This window comes from Leuciscus leuciscus (genome assembly GCF_965113295.1).
Source record: "Leuciscus leuciscus genome assembly, chromosome: 18".
In the NCBI taxonomy this organism is placed as follows: Eukaryota; Metazoa; Chordata; class Actinopteri; order Cypriniformes; family Leuciscidae; genus Leuciscus; species Leuciscus leuciscus.
In genome coordinates this window covers 39788224-39808324 of record NC_138742.1, presented here as the reverse complement: position 1 = coordinate 39808324, position 20101 = coordinate 39788224, and the positions used below count along the sequence as shown (strand labels likewise).

Genomic DNA, 20101 nt, shown 5'->3' with positions numbered 1-20101 from the left:
CCAAAATATCCCCAACTGAGCAAGCCAAAGGCAACTTATAGTCCCTCTGTCTAAACATCTACGTTACAATCTTCAACAGAACCAGGAGGAGAATAAAACATGTTTTCTTAATTTCATTTTTGAAATGGGTGACACATTGTCTCTCTGTGACGGGAATAAGAAAACATTAATTCTCAATACAACATTAACATTACAATCACAAGAATAGAGGTGAACATGTGACAAACAGATAATTACTCCCTTGGACTAAGAAAGTTAGCATGGAGGTCATTAATTCACCTCTGTGTTTAAAGTTTAGTCCTCAGTTTCTCACAAAGTCTCTTATATTTTGGACTGTCTGGTTTTTTAGGACTGGATGCGCGCACCTTTGGCAGACATTCACTGACAGGCAGGTGCACACATAGACATCAAAGGGGGCTTGAGAACCTGCCCTTTTTATTCCTGGAAAGAAAGTGCCCTTTTTTCTGGGGTGCTTTTTATTTATTTATTTATTTATAATATATATTCCTGTTTGCGCACAGCTTCCCTGTCAAACAAATATATTTATTGAAGAATAGTATATCTAAATATCAGGTCAGGAGTTCTGAAGCGCTCCCTCTCTCTCTCTCTCCCCCCCCCCCTGCGTCTCTGCGCAGCGGCGCACATCGGCACACATCATACACACACACACACACACACACACACACACACACACACACACACACACACACACACACACACACACACACACACACACACACACACACACATACACGTCTATATTACTAACAGGGGACTATCGCTCTACACTGGCCAAGAGGGGACTAGTGTTTCTGGTCATTTTGAAGAAACAAAAATGACATACAAAATTTTCTTTTAAGCTCTTTTTTCATAATATAACTTTCAAATATGCATTTTTTTATTTAAAAAAAAACATGCCAAGTGGGGACCTGAAACTCTGACCGATCTCTATCTATACTAGTGGGGACTTGATAGCCTGCAATGGAGCTGTGTGTGTGTGAACAGTGAAGTGAACTGGCAGTGAAGTCTGCCTTCATTATGTAACTCTCTCTCTCTCTCTCTCTCTCTCTCTCTCTCTATATATATATATATATATATATATAATATATATATATATATATATATATATATATATATATATATATATATATATAACCCATCAGTTATCAAAAATTGTAAAATACGATTTTTTTTAGGAAAGACCATTTAAATCTACAACGGGGTAAAAAATACAGACGGCCCGACGACAACAGTTCAAAAGCAGAGGCGAGAATATCCTCATCATTCATAATATTATTTTTCTTATTTAACTCTCTCTCTTCATAGATACTTTCTATGCTTGGTTATGCAGTCCCTAACAATTTACTTGTTACTACTTTTCTTAATAATTTCTTCTGTACCTCAGTAGCAGTTCCATACCAACAAATAATACAGAATATCATAACACTTTCAATGAAAGCACTATAAAACATCAGAAGCTTTATGTTGTGGACATTACAGCAAAGTTATTGCTTTAAGAAATTCATTCTCTGTTGTGGCCTATTAATTAAAACATAATTTCTACTCTAATAAAATCAATAGACATGTCCTTATTTTTCTGTTTCCTTTGTTTCTAGGATGTTGATGTACAGAGAAAGTCAGTGTTTGAAATATTGCTCAATTTAAATGCAACCAAACATATGTCGTTCGTTACCATCCAACAGTGGACCTTTCTTTAAGATCTAATTCAAAACCTTTGAGTTGACTTGCTGCATCTGGTCGTTTTGAAGAAACAAAAATGAAATCATTTTTTTTTCATAATATAACTTTTTAAAAAATTTAAATTACATTTTTTTTTTAAATTAAACATGCCAAGATTGAATCTCAACTCTGAACGATCTCTACCTATACAACAGTGGACTCACAAAAGCCTGCAATGGAACTGTGTGTGTGTGTGTGAACAGTTAAAGGAGAAGTTCACTTTTGAAAAAACTTTTGCTGATAATTTACTCACCCCCATGTCATCCAAGATGTCCATGTCTTTCTTTCTTCAGTCGAAAAGAAATTAAGGTTTTTGATGAAAACATTCCAGGATTTTTCCACATATTATGGATTCCATTGGGACCCAAACGGTTCAAGGTCCAAATGACAGTTTCATTGCCGCTTCAAAGGGCTTTAAACGATACCAGACGATGAATAAGGGTCTTATCTAGCGAAACGATCGGTCATTTCAAAAATAAAATCAAAAGTTGACGTTTTATAAGCACAAATGTTCGCCTTGCTCTGTTCTGTGATGCGCGTTCGTGACGTCACGTAATACGCAATTACGTTGAAAAGGTCAAGTTTGATGTGTTTACAAATGTGCGGAAGGAGGACCATATAAACATTTTCAAATGTATTTGTGTCAGTTTATCGTTTAAAATGCCCATTTCGTGTGCGCATCCTGAGTGTTTTAATATTAAAAAGCCAAAAAGAACATTTTCTTCAATTTTTCAAGCGTGACCTTTTCAACGTAATTGCGTATTACGTGACGTCACGAACGCGCATCACAGAACAGAGCAAGCCGAACATTTGTGCTTATAAAACGTCAACTTTTTATTTTATTTTTGAAATGACCGATCGTTTCGCTAGATAAGACCCTTATTCATCGTCTGGTATCGTTTAAAGCCCTTTGAAGCGGCAATGAAACTGTCATTTGGACCTTGAACCGTTTGGGTCCCAATGGAATCCATAATATGTGAAAAAATCCTGGAATGTTTTCATCAAAAACCTTAATTTCTTTTCGACTGAAGAAAGAAAGACATGGACATCTTGGATGACATGGGGGTGAGTAAATTATCAGCAAAAGTTTTTTTAAAAGTGAACTTCTCCTTTAAGTATGGCTACGTTCACACTGCAGGCTGAAACGACCCAATTCCGATTTTTTTGCCCCTATGCGACCTGTATCTGATCTTTTCATGACAGTCTGAACGACACAGATCCGATCTTTTCAAATGCGACCCAGGCCACTTGGGTATGTGGTCCCAAATCCGATACATATCCGATCTTTTGAAATGCGACTTCAGTCTGAACGGCCAGGTCGCATGTATCCGACCCGCACGTCATTGATACGCGAAAAACGTCATAATTCTGCGTTGAAGTAGTCGTCGGTTTGAAAACGGACTGCATATTCGTCGAGCTGAGGTAAATCTGCCGAACGGGTCGACCTCGACGAGCCCGTTAATTAAAAAAAATTAAATAAAAGCCCACGGCCATTATATATACGTTATGTTAACTTATTTGTGCTGAATCTGATATTAGATAGGTCAGCGGCTGCTGTCTGGCTCTTGTGTAACGGTCGCTGCGCGCGCTCGCGTGTGTGTGTGTGTGTGTGTGTGAGAGAATCAGTTAAAGTTTAGCTACTTCCGCAAACAACAAGTGACGTCGTTGACCGTTGAGTACTCTTCTGCGCATGCGGGTCACTTCTGGGTCATTTCACGTTCACACAGGAGATCACAAAAGGTCGCATTTAATTGGAAATGTGAACGGCCTTGCAAAAAAATCAAATTTTTTCAAAAAATTGGAATTGAGCATTAAGCCCTGCAGTGTGAACGTAGCCTATGTCTTTATTTTGTAACTATAAGTTATATATATTTATATATAGGCCTTCATAGATACTTTCTATGCTTGGTTATGCAGTCCCTAACAATTTACTTGCCATTGAAATGTGCCATTGCACTCACACATACATGTCTATATTACTAACAGACCAATGTCGCTCTACACTGGCCAAGTTGAGGACTCACTGAACGATGTCTATCTATACAAGTGAGGACTTTGGAGCTGTGTGTGTGTGTGTGTGTGTGTGTGTGTGTGTGTGTGTGTGTGTGTGTGTGTGTGTGTGAACAGTGAAGTGAACTGGCAGTGAAGTCTGTCTTCATTATGTGTATATATAGTATATTATATAGTATATTATATATTATGCCTTTTATCACTCGTTTTGAAAACGATGCCTTTACCATCTGCATGTAAACAACATAAACGTGAATTTGTGAAATTGTTACGTCATTCCAACCCGGTCACACTAAATGCGTCTCTATAGCACACATTGTGTTTATTGTGCAATTTATACGTGCATATGATAGGCATGGGTGGGTTTAGGGTAGGTTTAGTAGTGGTGTGTAATATGTAATATGTATTATATGTTTGGTTAGGATTAGTTTTGTAGGATGTGTGTGTATTACACTCAATAAAGTGCGTATTATATGCATGTAAAAAAATATGTTTTCGCGTAAAAATTGCACGATAAACACAATGCGTGCCATAGAGATGCATTTTCATGACATCAGGCAGGTCATGCACAAGTATATAACATGGTCACATGCGTACTTATCATCACGTGTTCACATGTTCATGAGTATTTGAGGTTTTTTTGTTTTTGTTTTTTTTGACAAAGTAAGAAAGGTTTGGGGTGTGCTTTTAGATGGGCCTTTAAAATTTGACAAACAAATATCTTCAGTAATTGGATCTAGTTTCTATCAACTCCGTCTTTTGTCTAAAATTAAACACTTCCTAACTGACAAAACACTAGAGATGGCTGTTCATGCTTTTATTACTTCCCATTTAGACTACAGCAACTCATTGTATTGCGGTATTTCCAAGTCACAAATCGCTCGCCTTCAACTGGTCCAAAATGCTGCAGCAAGATTTATTCACAAAAGTAGTAAATATAATCACATGATGATGATGATACATTTTATTTATATTGCGCTTTTCTGCTTTACATATAGCCTCACATTCAAGCTGGGGGCAAGCTGGGGCCAGTTGTACTGTTAGAGGGGCCAGTTTAGACCTTATTGTTGTCATATTTGTCATTATTGTCTAAACTACATACCAAACCAGGCAGCCCTACTGTACATGCATGCTATGGTGTTTTCACATATTTCATACTGCATGACAGTTTGGGGGCAAGCAGCTCCATCTGCAACAAAACACATTGGTTCACTTTACAATCGAGCAATAAAAATTATGGATAAAAAGCCAATCCGCCATCATCACTGTTACATACTGGAGAAATATAAAATATTAAGCTTTGAAAGCTTTAGTAATTTATGTTTCCTTAAATTAATCTTCAAGTGTATTAATAATTTAGCACCTGAGCCTCTTAGTAAATTTATTGAAATACAGAACAGCCAAAGAGTTACTAGAAGTAGTACAAAACATAACTGTACAATACCATACTGTAGGACAAGCTTTGCACAGACTGCCTTTTCTGTTAAGAGCTGTAGGCTATGGAATGCATTACCATCTGATATTAAGGCCATATCTGACTTCAAAAAGTTCACTTCCAGGATTAAGCTGTGGCTAAAGACAAACCAAAACTGTATACATTTTTAATTGTTGTTATAATTGTGTATGATTATGTATGTATGTGTGTATATGTATATATGTATATATGTATGTGTGTATGTACATGTATAGTTTTGTATTACTTGTTGTTTTTTTATGTATGTATCTGTTTTATAATGTTCTTAGAAATGCCCAACCAGGGACAGGAGTTGAAAATTAGCACTAGCTATAAACTCTATATGCTGCGCATCAGTTACAGGCTTTGTATTGTAACTATGTTTGCTTGTATGGTCCCTGTTAAATAAACTTTAAATAAATAAATAAATATCATTTTCTGTACTGCACTATAGGCATTAACAGGCAAAATACCATGATTACCAATCATTCAACAATGTATTTGCATTGCCATTATATTTTTAAAATTTGCATTACATATTCAGAATCAGTCACATTAACTGCATTCTACGATTTTTGTGTTTTTTTGCAAAAAGATCAGCAAATTCATCTAGATTTAAGGCCTTTGCCCTCCTTGACTCAATACTTAGAACACCTAAATTGCTTAATCTGTCATCTGACATTGTGGACCTGAGATAGGTTTTCACCAGCTTTAGTGCATACAATATAATATACAATTAAATTATGCTTATTTTAAATGTATTGTGCAGGCTAGGTATAAAAAAATATAGGAAAAACCATGATAATATGAAACGCTTCAAAACAGAGCGCACAAAGCGCGTATGCGCATCGCGGGTGCAGAATGATGTGCTCAAAGCAACATGGAGTCACAGTGTTCAGCGCTGCACAAGTGCGCATTTAAAAGTTCACGGCACAAAGCGAAGAAATTTCGAGCGCACAAATCCTAGTGTAGCCTATATCTGTCCAACAGTTTATTGATCATTTGTTTCTTCACATAGTGAAGTTTTAAATTCCAGTTATTGTGCGTTTGATGCTGATTCATAGTCCTTGTGGTGTGAACAGGCACACGGTAGCGAGTCGTTTTAAAACAGCAACAAATATAAAATACAAATACACAAAATAAAGTCATTTTATGCAAATCCACAGCCTTTTATCTACAGATCAAGCATTATAATGTGTATATATCATATTGGAGAGAGTTTTACCGTGCATATATATAACATAATATAAATTAACATTACAAAAGTTAATGATAGTACATTTCAAATACCTAAAAATTGACAATTAAGTGATTTTGTTCGAGTCAAAAATATTACTTAACATTAATGAACCAACGGTACACATTTTTTACTTTAGCAATCTTATGGGTTGTGGTCTCTCAGACATTGGCAGTAATAAAAATACAATAAAAACATAGTTTCCCTTTGGACTTAAATTACATATCTTTGTGGTATACGGTAGAAATATTGCATATTTCAGTCTAGCTTAGGTTTTTAAAATAAATAACACAGTCTTGGAAATAATATGTAAGCATGTGCAAATAAGCCTGTATAGTAAATCAAGTTCTGTTGGTCTTTGTGTTTAAAGGGACAATGTGTAGCTTTTTAGGTATTTTATTATCTAAAATCTATATTTTTATTCATAAATATGCCCTCAATGGTGTACAAATACCTATGCCAATGTTCAGACTAATCCTCGTAAACGAAGAATTTATTATCTTTATATACATGGGACGGGTAAGTCCACGGAGGCTTCCATGTAGTTCCGCCATCTTGAAAAACTATAATAGCAGAGAGGGACAAAAAGTACTAGGCCAACGCGTTTCCACAACGCGTTTCGTTCAGAACCAGCGTCACGTGACTGAAGCCAGCAGAAGCGGAGGAGCAGAGCAGTGAGAGGCGCTTGTCACTGCACCGGCAAGTTTAAAAGGCTGCACTGCACGGTTATTTATACACCGTTCATTCATACATACATATGAGTCACAGGATAAGGAGTCCTCGTCGTCGAAAAAGTCCAAAATAGATCGTAAAAGGAAACGTGACCGGAGATTACAAAAACAAGGGTTAATGTCAGGATAGCTAATGCAGGAGAAAGCTTTCAAAAGAGACCCTGAAGTTGCCTGCTTTCTTCTCGACAGGTAAGTCAATGTTACAGTCTTAATTACAAGCTTTTTTTTTCATTGCTTGGTTGTGTACTTTATTATATAGACAGTCGAACATTTATAGTTAAAAGTTAAACAGGCTCTTTGATGAATAGCAGCTATTGAGTAAAGTAACGTTAGAGAAGGCTCTGATGATGATGATATCTAACAATGCACATACTTCAAAAAAATATAACGAGTAAAGAAGGCATTACTACTAATTACCATAGTTAATGTTTTTGACAGTCAGTAGTTCATACTGTAACATTCTTTTTTTCGTTGTTTCAAGTTTCAGTTTGTTTTAAATAACAAACATGTTCACCCGAAGAAAAACTCGAAGTGCTATTACAAGACATCCTGTCATAGCTTTTAGGTACATAACGGCTACCGTAGATGCAACACGCATTTGAAAAAGTGAGGCGCTGGAGAGCATTATTCGGGAGAAATTCCTACACAATGTCCCTTTAAGTGAGAAATTAATTCATTTAAATTGAAAGATCTCAATGTTTATAAGATCTTTCAATTATGTTTAACAGTTTTGAGCGTATAAAAGAGTGTATAAAAATGGGCTCTGAGTTTTGGCAGTGGTTGTGTCTAAGTGAAATATGTAGTTTGGAAGATGTAGTCACTGAATGCATTAATACAACATTGAATGACACAGACATTTGCAACACTTCTACAGTAATACCGTAGTAAAATATTTTCAGAATCTAAAAAATTAAATACTATCAAAACAATTAGATGTAGCTGAACACATACAGGTATTAATCTTTCAGTTTCATCACCATCTATAAAAAGGGGAAACTTGGGGGAAATGTGTACTGTACTGTAAACAATGACCATGTGACATATAATGCTGTGAATTCTGAACAACAGAAAACAGCAGAAATATGTTAGAATTCTACCCGTTATTTGTGTGTGTTTTTATTTAACGTGTGTTTTTTTGGGGTAAAACCTTTTCTAGTGTTCTGGAAGAATGAGTTGATCTGAGAATGAAGTTTCAGTGCATTTTGAATGTGAAATGAACTGCTGTCAAGCTGTAAGTTGGTTTGGAGAAGATATCATGGTCTTTTAACCTGATATCATTTAAGACATCATTTAAGACTGTGGTATAAATGATTGAATGATTTAACCATAACTCATTACTATCCTTGATATTCTAAAATAGGTATTTTTCATGTGTATGTAGACTAGGGTGTGTGAATTGAGTTGTTGCACTTCCCCCCCCACACGCAATTTACATATCAATGGAGGAAGGCCTTAAAGGCCAGTGTTTTTCTTAGGTGAGAAAACTGGCCAACAACCCCCAGAGTCCTGTTACCAATATCTGTGCAACTTCTCAAATACACTAGAATAAACTAGAGAAAACGCTGGGATGAGCGAAAAAATTCCAACACATTTTTGGGGCCCTGGGGGTGTTCTGACATGCTCTGACATTTGTGCTTTTTTCAGTTGCTTATAAACATATTAATGGCAATGGTGTAAATTCACTCTATATAATAATAATAATAATAATTCGTTACATTTATATAGCGCTTTTTCTGAGACCTCAAAGCGCTTTACATAGATGGGGGAATCTCCTCAACCACCACCAATGTGCAGCATCCACTTGGATGATGCGACGGCAGCCATATTGCGCCAGAACGCCCACCACACACCAGCTTACTGGTGGAGAGGAGACAGTGATGAAGCCAATCAGTATATGGGGATGATCAGGAGGCCATGATGGACAGAGGCCAAGGGGCAAATTTGGCCAGGATGCCGGGGTTACACCCCTACTCTTTTTCGAAGGACATCCTGGGATTTTTAATGACCACAGAGAGTCAGGACCTCGGTTTAACGTCTCATCCGAAGGACGGTGCTCTTTTGGCAGTATAGTGTCCCCGTCACTATACTGGGGCATTAGGACCCACACAGACCACAGGGTGAGCGCCCCCTGCTGGCCCTAACACCTCTTCCAGCAGCAACCTGGTTTTCTCAGGAGGTCTCCCATCCAGGTACTAACCAGGCTCAGCCCTGCTTAGCTTCAGTGGGCAACCAGTCTTGGGCTACAGGGTGATATGGCTGCTGGCTGTATATAGCACAAACAGGACTACAATAATATGTGAGCCACATGTATGTACATGTTTTCATTTTTGAGAGAATAATGTTTATGCGTGGTTATCGAAAAAACTAAAAATTAAAGTTTTTGAAATAAGGCCACAAAACACATACTAAATATGTGGCAATAAGACTTTTGACTAATGGATGTCCTCGCCTATAGTTTTTTCTTCAAAATTATGTGAAAATAGTCTTGCTTTATCGTTCACATAAAACCATACATTGATTTAAATTGATGTAAAACAGGTTTTGCTTGGAAAGCCAATATGCGAGGGGGCGTGAACGAGGAGTGGTTTACACCTTAGAATACAATGTCCCACCCACTCTGCATAATGATGAGCCATTCACTCAGGTGTGACACTGACTGAGCCACAATGCAAGGACAAAAGATATATTTAGAAGAAGACTTATATTGACCATTTAAGATTTTGCTTACATCTATCTTGTAAATATGTTTTGCTATTTTATTAAAACGGTTACAATTACAACAATAATTACAATTTCAACAATATTTCAAGTGTACTCTTTCTTTGTAAAAAAAAAAAAGATTATAGGCCTACATTTTATCTATGTATTCATTAGTTTGAATATAGCCAACATTGGAACAGCTAACATCTTAGTTGATGACTTTATTTTTGACAAAAATAGTATTTTATATATAGAAATTGCTAAACAAAAGCTTATTTGACGTGGCAGTATATTCTACAGTAAAAACTGTACCCAAATCTAGTCAACAAAATGTTGTCTTTCATATTTCGTCTGACTGTAACGTTGTTTTCATGAAATATAAGGGCATATTGTTAATTTGCAGTTTAATACGTTGCTTATACAAATAGCCTACATTTTATTTCAACATTCAGTCGATGTTTACTTATCTCAGTATAGCAATACAGTTTGCTAAAACATCATCATTCATTCACACACGCAATTTAAATTTAAACTGTCTTTGCCAGCTGTGGTAAACAGCGCGCATCTCTGCCGTTTATTCATTCATAAACAGAAACCCACGTGAAGAAATTCACGTGAGAAGGAAAAAACTTACTAGTATTCCTCAGCTCGCTCCTCGATATACCCGCACTTCTGAGGGACATTTTCCATTATTATTATTATTCACAGCGCTGCAAGACGGTGTAAACAATGATCTGAATAAACTTGTGTGTTTTCTCGAGCTGATGGGGGCGTTCACAGGATTGCCTCAGCCATTTGCGTTTGAATAGCGCGCGCTCTCCGTGGGCGGAGTCACATTACATCTGAATTAGCTGTAATGAGCTCGACTGGAATCGCTCTCTTTTAATACAGATTTCACAAGATGAGAATATTTGTTTTTTATATAAATTACTTCATTTAAAAGAAGAGAATTCAAGCTTCATGCCTGTGTGTCTGTATGTCTGTTTGACTGAGTATTCGGTGAGTTATTGTTCATTTTCGGACGCGTTTCAGAATGGACTTCACTGGCAGAGAGAAGGCAGAACTCGCTTCGTGTTTATTTTTCTTTATTTGGCAAAAAGCACAACACTTTGTTTTTATTGTGAGTATACACAAAAATAATACACATTTAACAGAATCGATTGATGTATGAAACTCCTATGGAAAATCAAAGTCAACAGAGTATTTATGAGTTTCTTTTACACTGATAAAAAAAAAGCGAGCTGGTATCGCCGGCGATACCTCCGACCTCAGGGGGTTAATATAAAGCGGGAGATTACCAGATACAGTATTTTGCTCGTGCCCTTGCTGCCCTGGGCCCTTTAGAGGTCTTGGGCCCCTGGGCAATTGCCCAGTTGCCCGTATGGTTAATCCGGCCCTGCCTCCCAGCAGTGTTTTTCTTGGCTTGTGCTGAGGTGAGTGGCGCGTGCGATGAACAAAAGATTAAACTACCAGTGCCTCGAAATTCGAGGCACTGGTCGAGGCTCGAATTTACTGCTGATTAGCCAAAGACAAATATAGTTAACCTGTGTTTTGCTAGCATGCATGCCTCATGAGCTACTAGACTAGCTAATGTGTAAGGGATAATCGCAATACATTATCCCGCTTATTACATGGCTACCTACCAAATAAATAATTAATTTGACACAAAATATTGATTTAAAAGGGAGTTTATTGATTTAAACCCGATTGCATTGCTTCCGCTAAAGAAAATAGTCCGTTCCGTCTCTACGGTTAGAATCCTGTGAGTCCATAGCAACACTCTGTTTATCATGGCAACGGTCCTCCGCACTGTTATCAAGAAATAACACACCGCAAAAATAAGTTAGTAATAACATTTATTTTTTGTATTTTGTCAATCATTTTTACAGTGATTTTTTCAGTAAAGTTAACAAAATAGCAGCAACAGCCCTCTTCAGTTTAGAGTGAATGTTTGTGTTGATTTTAAAGTGTTATGTATTCTGATAACACCAAAATAATTAAAATGATGTAGTGCCTTGTGCAAAAATAAACAAATTATTAGTAAAACACGCCCCTCTGCTTGATGCAGTTATTTAGGTTATTCTAAATATATACTTGAAACTAGTAGCATAGAAAATGTTTTCAAAACATGCACATTGTGGAATGGATCCTTTGCTGCTCTATAAACCTATGAATACTAAGGAGACCATGGTTTCTGTGTGAACGGATTATTTTGTACACATCTTTTGAAAATGAAACAATTGCGTGAGTTTGAGGAAGATAAAATTAATTAACTTTTTTAATAAATTTTTTAAAAAGGAAGTCAGAGTTGCGTTAATATACTTTTTTTGGAAAAAACCCCCCGTAATTATGAGAAGTGCCCTTTCTTTCACTTCAGCCCCTGCCCCTCAAAATGTCTGTGCACGTCCCTGTTCACTGATGTGAGATCTGAAGACAGCGTTCACCTCAGGATGTGTGCTTTCCTCTGCTAGAGACTGAAAACAAACCTGATGATTAACTGCTAGCATCGCTTTTAACAACAGATCAATATCTTCATTAATACAGTTTAAAAATCTCCTACTCTCTCTTAGAAATAAAATGAATACACTTACACCATGGTTAAATACCATATAACTGAGTGCTTTAACATAGAGCAAGTTACATAAGAGTATGACTCTCTGTGAAGCTGCTTTGATACAATGTGGACTGTGGAAAGTGCTATGGGCAATTCCATGCAAAGGTTATTCTTACCATAAAGAAAGTCCATTTAGGTCTGTAATGTATTGTATTAATGTGCTGTAACCGAAAGTACGGTTTTTCTCGATTGCTTAAACACATTTCTTGAAACTATGCCTCGTATTCTCAAAACTGTAAACCCAAATCCATAACGTCTCACTCAATTCCCAAACATCCTATTTTCAGCTCAAAATGAAGCTCTACACTCAAAACCATTCACTCTTGCTGAAAAACCAAACTTTGCCCTCAAAATCACACACACTACAACATAGTCTTACACACTGGTGCAATACATTCAAAACAACATTTCCAAAACTGGTATGTTGCTTGTGGTTCCCCCATTACCTTTTCACATGATGAACACAAAAGATACAATGGATACATTGGCACATTTTGATTCATTAATGTACTACACAGTACAACACACACACACACACACCCATATGGAAAAGGTTTGCTAAAAACGTACTCGGTTACTAACGTAACCTCGGTTCTCTCTAGAAGAGGGAACGAGTACTGCGTAAGATATCTTACGCTAGGGGAAAATCCTTTTCCGCGAGATATTGAAGCCAAAAATTATCCTTAATTTTGTAATAATGCAAAACGCGTTGCAGCAGCAATGCAGACATAGGCGAGACAGCTCGCGCGCCTATTGGCTGCTCTGCGGCAACTGCAGCAGCCTATCGAGCGAGGCCTGGCGTGACGTCAGACCCAATCAGGGCACTTCGCGCCCGCTGCGTCACGTCCCGCCGAAATGGGCGTGGTCTAGGCCTATAAATATCGCTCGCAGGCAGCTATTATCTGATTTTTCATCATCGAAGCAACCAGAGCGTGTGCATGCACGGCAAGATACGCAGTACTCGTTCCCTCTTCTAGAGAGAACCGAGGTTACGTTAGTAACCGAGTACGTTCTCTTACGAGAGGTCTCTCGTACTGCGTAAGATATCTTACGCTAGGGGACCCAATGTAAAACGCTGTGCATGCTGAGATCTGACACCAAAGACCCAAGGGCAAAAGCCCGGGGTACATATAGTGCACAATCACTCAGGGAACTCACAGGGAGTCCCTGACTGGGCAAAGGAGGCTCGCGTCTCTTTCCTCATCAGGGACCGGTAGGGCTGACAGGGAGATAACCTGCGCCCTAAACGGTGTGTTGAGGGATTTTGGAACATAACCGTGCTTAGGTTTGAGTATAACTTTTGAGTCATTGGGCCCAAACTCCATGCACGCCGCGCTCACAGAGAGCGCGTGCAGATCCCCTATGCGCTTCACTGAAGCGAGAGCCAGCAAAAACACCGTCTTGAAAGACAGGTGTTTCAAATCGATTGACTGTAAAGGCTCAAATGGCGCACCTTTCATGGCTTCCAGAACCGTAGAAAGGTCCCATACGGGGACTGAGGGAGGTCTGGGAGGATTCAGTCTCTTAGCCCCTCTAAGGAAGCGGATGACTAAATCGTTCCTTCCTATTGACTGACCAAGCGTTGTTTCTGAGAACGCTGCTATAGCCGCCACATAAACTTTGAGCGTGGAGGGGGCCCTGCCCCCATCCAACAGCTCTTGTAGGAAGGAAAACACCTCCGTCACACCATAGTTTGTGGGTGACACACCACGGGCTGTGCACCAGCCCGAAAACACAGACCATTTCGAAGAATAGAGTCGTCTTGTAGACGGAGCTCTAGCCTGCGTGATCGTGTTTAATACTCCTTTAGGGAGTCCAACATGTACCCGTTGATGGCCCAGACATGAAGGGACCATAGTTCCGGGTGAGGATGCCAGATCGAGCCGCGGGCCTGTGAGAGGAGATCTCTCCTCACTGGTACTGGCCACGGGGCAGTACTTGCTAACTGCATCACGGCTGGGAACCAAGGTTGGTTTTTCCAGAACGGTGCTACCAGCAGTACTGAGCATCCTTCTTCCCTGATCCGTTCTATCACCTGAGGCAGGAGAGAGACGGGGGGAAAAGCATAGAGCGGGCGGCGGGGCCACACATGGGCCAGCGCGCTCCTGCTCTTGGAGAAAAATTCTTGACAGTGAGCGTTTTCTTGAGACGCAAACAGGTCCACTTCCGCTCTGCCGAATTTCTTCCACAGCAGTTGGACTGTCTGTGGGTGTAGAGACCATTCGCCTGCCGGAACATTGTTCCTGGACAGTCTGTCTGGTCCTATATTCATGATCCCTGGCACGTGCGCTGCTCTGAGCGAGCGCAGGTTGCACTGAGCCCATACCAGGAGGCGTTCTGCCAGCCTGTACAGTTTCTCGGATCTGATGCCGCCCTGGCGATTTATGTAGGACACCACAGACATGTTGTCCGAACGGACCAAGACGTGGTGACCTTTTATTTGGGGACAAAAACGCGTCAGCGCGTTGTCTACTGCCAGCATTTCGAGGCAGTTTATGTGCAGGAGCTTCTCCCGTTCTGACCACTGGCCGAAGAACGGTCTGCCCTCGAGCAGCGCTCCCCATCCCGAGGTGGACGCGTCCGTGGACACCACTTTCACCCTCGAGGAAGTCCCCAGGCTTACACCTGATTGGTACCAGTCGTTCGCTTTCCAGGGTTTCAGAGCTGTAACGCATTTCTGATTGACCCTGAGGCGAAGCAAACCGGGTGCCCACGCTTCGCGTGGGACTCGCGCTTTCAGCCAAAACTGCAGCGGGCGCATGCGGAGCAGACCCAGCTGGAGCACTGACGATGCTGAGGCCATGAGACCTAGCATCTTCTGAAAATCTCTTGAGCGGGACAGACGCGCCGCAGCGAAAAGAGTTCGCTGTGCGTCGAATGTCTACCGCGCGCTGTTGTGATAGTCGCGCTATCATGGATAGTGAGTCCAGTTCTGTGCCCAGGAAAGATATTTTCTGACTGGGTGACAGAGAGCTCTTCGCCCAATTGACACTCAGACCCAAATCCTCGAGGTGATCGAGTAAAATGGTCGTGTGTTCTATGAGCACTGCGCGAGATTGCGCTAGAATCAGCCAATCGTCCAAATAGTTCAGCACTCGCATGCCTCTCATTCTGAGGGGTGCGAGCGCCGCATCCATGCACTTCGTAAATGTACGGGGTGCTAGGGACAAACCGAACGGCAGGACTGTGTACTGATATGCCTGGCCCTCGAAGGCGAATCTCAAATATCGCCTGTGACGTGACGCTATCTGTATTTGAAAATACGCGTCTTTCAGATCTATTGACACAAACCAATCTCCTTGGCGAATCTGCACAAGGATTTGCCTGGTCGTGAGCATCCTGAACTGTCGCTTCACAAGCACTTTGTTCAGTTGCCTTAGATCTAGTATGGGTCTGAGACCCCCGTCTTTTTTCGGTACCAGGAAGTATCTGCTGTATAGCCCTCCCTCGCTCTGATCTTGAGAGAGAGGTTCTATGGCCCCTTTGCTCAATAGTTTCGTCACTTCGGCTCGAAGTAGATGTGCTACTTCTGTTTTTACCGTGGTCTCGACGCGCGCCACATAGCGGCGAGGGCGTCGGCGAAACTGCAGCGAATAGCCTCTTTCTATAATGTTCAGCACCCACTTCGAAACCCCGGGTAGCTTTGCCCATGCGTCTGCATGGATAGCTAGGGGTCGAATACGAAGCGCGCTCCGCTCGCTCAGCGATGGAGAAGCTTCGGTGTGCTGTAACACAAGCGTGTCGCTCGTGACATTTGAGGCATGGGGCGCGCTGATGACAGCGGGCAGATTGCCCGCGCTCGACTCCTCTGCGGTGGTTAACCGCGAGGGGGAGGGCTGGGCGGTTCCCGTGGGAACTGTCATGTCTATGTGTGGATGTGGGCGCGGGACAGCGGGCACATTTATCACACCGAAAGCATCGTTCGCTTGTGTGAAGCGAGTGCACGTTGGTTTCGTTTTTACAGAAACCGTGAGACATGCATAACGTGGTGTTAGTGGGCACATTCACCATGTTTGAAGCGCAATCGGTCTGAGCCGATTCATGTGCGCGAGCCCTGTGTGACGGGCTGTGCTTGTGTGTAGAGATGGGCACTGGGCAGTGGGCATTCTTCTTACACATAAAGCACCATCGGCCGTGGCCGGGACACCAGAAAAAATTCACACTTATGGGATTTATCTGGGTAGCCGTAAAAACGGCGTTTGTGTGCAGGCAAGCGGGTGACAGAACCGACTTGTTTACTGCAGGATACACTGGAACAGTCACATTTACTGGAACTGAACGAGCGAGAAGTTGCCATAGAAACAGAGAGCGTCAACATGCTGGCGTTTATTGCAGGCCTGCGTGCATTACAACAGGCTTGTTCACTGCAATATTGACATTTCCAGTCGCCTGAATTCCAGAGGGGAATGGGAAATGTATAGGAAAAAGGAGGTTGGTCCGTCCGCAGCGGGACCAGAAAAACTCCCTTTTTTCCTTACGCCAGTGACGCACGGAACACCATAGAAACGGTGTTTGGGTGCAGGCGAGCGGGTTGTACAACGCGCTCGTTGGCTGCAAAATACACATCTGCAGTCGCCTTTTCAGGGAACTGACAGAGCGAGCATTGACGGCATAATTTTATCTGCCGGTAGACCCGGGGATCGAACGCGGGTCTCTCGCGTGCAAAAACCTGAGAGTCTGCCACTGGGCCACAGGGGGAGACACATTGAAACTCAGTTAGCGCGAGTATTATAAGAGAGCGTCAACGTGCTGGCGTTTGTTTGCAGGCATGCGTGTATTACAACAGGCTTGCTCACTGCAATACAGACATTTCCAGTCGCCCGAACTTCAGAGGGGAATGAGAAATGTACGAGAAAGAGGAGGTCGGTCCGTCCGCGGGGGGACCAGAAAACGCTCTTTTCTCCTTTCGCCAGTGACGCATGGAAACCATAGAAACGGTGTTTGGGTGCAGGCGAGCGGGTTGTGCAACGCGCTCGTTGGCTGCAAAATGCACGTCTGCAGTCGCTTTTCAGGGAACTGACAGAGCGAAGCATTGGCGGCATAATTTTAACTGCCGCTAGACCGGGATTCGAACTCCGGTCTCTCGTGAGAAAAACCAATGATTCCGCCACTGAGCCACAGGGGGGGAACGCAAAGGTTTTCGGATGCACGAGCATATAAGAGCGTCACATGCTTTCTTCGCCGTATGCTTGCAGGCGCGCTTGTATTAAAACAGGCTCGCCTGCTGCAATATTGATATTTCCAGTCGCATGATCAGGGAACTGGGAATATGTATGAGAAATTGAAGGTCAGTCCATCCTCGGAGGGACTAAAAAACACACCTTTCTCCTTTCGCCGGTGAGTGACGCGTGAATGGGGCGCAGAAGGCAGGGTAGCTTTCTTATAACGTAAAGAAAAACTAACCCGACCGTCCGCTTCCAGCCTCCCTTGTGAGCGGCGCAGTTTGCGCGGCTTGAACAGAGGGAGAGAGAAAGCTAGCCCCGTGACCGCCCGCTCCTGACATCCTCTGTGAGCGGCGCGGTGTGCGCGGCTCGAACAGAGGGAGAACAGGTATCGTCCCCCAAGCAGGCAAGGCAAGCGGGCGAACCGGCAAGCTTTGTCTCGGAGAAGGATGCCAGGTGAGTCCTCAGAGTCACCATAGGCAGTACCTAACTCGCAGTGAGGGCAGTCGCCGTCAGCGAGTGCGAGAGCTGCGTGATCAGGAAAAGGGGCGTCTTGAAAAAGACGCCCAGCTCTTTTAGTGCAATGGGAGTGTGTGTCGCGGCGGCGAGCACACACACATACATAAACACAGTAGCAGAGAAAGGATATAATGCCGGAAAGCGCAGCAGGAAGGCAAGGAAGGCGGCGCGGCCAGCGACTTCAGTGACTCGTCCCGCTGAAGGTGCTCTCTTTCAGACGGCGCGGCTTCTTATCCAGCTCCAGCGATGCGTGTGCTTCGCTTGAAGGATGAAAAATCAGATAATAGCTGCCTGCGAGCGATATTTATAGGCCTAGACCACGCCCATTTCGGCGGGACGTGACGCAGCGGGCGCGAAGTGCCCTGATTGGGTCTGACGTCACGCCAGGCCTCGCTCGATAGGCTGCTGCAGTTGCCGCAGAGCAGCCAATAGGCGCGCGAGCTGTCTCGCCTATGTCTGCATTGCTGCTGCAACGCGTTTTGCATTATTACAAAATTAAGGATAATTTTTGGCTTCAATATCTCGCGGAAAAGGATTTTCCCCTAGCGTAAGATATCTTACGCAGTACGAGAGACCTCTCGTAAGAGAACATTAAACTACCAGTGCCTCGAATTTACTGCTGATTAGCCAAAATATAGTTATCCTGTGTTTTGCTAGCATGCATGCCTCATGAGCTACTAGACTAGCTAATGTGTAAGGGATAATCGCTATACATTATCCCACTTATTACATGGCTACCAACCAAATAAATAAATAATTTGACACAAAATATTGATTTAAAAGGGAGTTTATTGATTTAAACCCGATTGTTTTGCTTCCGCTAAAGAAAATAGTACGCTCCGTCTCTACGGTTAGAATCCTGTGAGTCCATAGCAACACTCTGTTTATCATGGCAACGGTCTGTTATACTCCGCACAGCGGTCTGTTATCAAGAAATAACACACCGCATTCTACATTGGAATTCAACCAAGCCAAATAAAATAAGTTAATAAAATAAGCATATATCACCACCAGGTGATATGCTTTAGTTATTTTGTTTATCCTATTTACCTGCATTGCCCTGTCAATTAAATGCAAATGTGCGCATTTTAACTAGTTGACAACTAATTTGCATACAGAACGTCCCCAGTTAATGACTTGCATCAAGAGTCTTTCCCCCTGTAATTTAGAAATCTAAATTGGTGAATTTAGAAGAAATCTACAGATGCAAACAGATGGAGGATACACTCTAAAAAATTTAGTAAATCTGAGTAAATGCATCTGGTACATCAATAAATAAAACTGAGTAGAAATAAGTTAACATTAAACATTAAAAATAACAATATTTATAAATTAACTTTTTATTTATGAGTAATTAATAAATTAGAAGATTTTGCTATCTGTAACAAAATAGCAGCAACAGCCCTCTTCAGTTTAGAGTGAATATTTGTGTTGATTTTAAAGTGTTATGTATTTAGATAACACCAAAATAATTAAAATGATGTAGTGCCTTGTGCAAAAAATAAACGAATTATTAGTAAAACACGCCCCTCTGCTTGATGCAGTTATTTAGGTTATTTTAAATATATACTTGAAACTAGTAGCATAGAAAATGTTTTCAAAACATGCACATTGTGGAATGGTTTCCTTTGCTGCTCTATAAACCTATGAATACTAAGGAGACCATGGTTTCTGTGTGAACGGATTATTTTGTACACATCTTTTGAAAATGAAACAATTGCGTGAGTTTGAGGAAGATAAAATTAATTAACTTTTTTAATTAATTTTTTAAAAAGGAAGTCAGAGTTGCGTTAATATACTTTTTTGAAAAAAAAAAAAAAAACGTAATTATGAGAAGTGCCCTGTGCACGTCCTGATAGTCAATCTGCCCAAGCTTACAAACTACTTACATATTTGTATGTATATGCATATTTACCCAAAATGTTTTAAATATGT

General features: G+C 41.2%; 1 long non-coding RNA gene across 1 annotated transcript; it reads right to left on the bottom strand.

Annotated features, from left to right (window-relative positions):
* Positions 1 to 454: 454 nt before the first annotated feature.
* LOC309480405 lies at positions 455 to 19138 on the bottom strand. Its single transcript, XR_014199634.1, has 3 exons — positions 19016 to 19138; positions 11416 to 11615; positions 455 to 597 (listed from the first exon to the last, which is right to left on the bottom strand). It is a non-coding gene; the product is annotated as an uncharacterized lncRNA (long non-coding RNA).
* Positions 19139 to 20101: the final 963 nt, after the last annotated feature.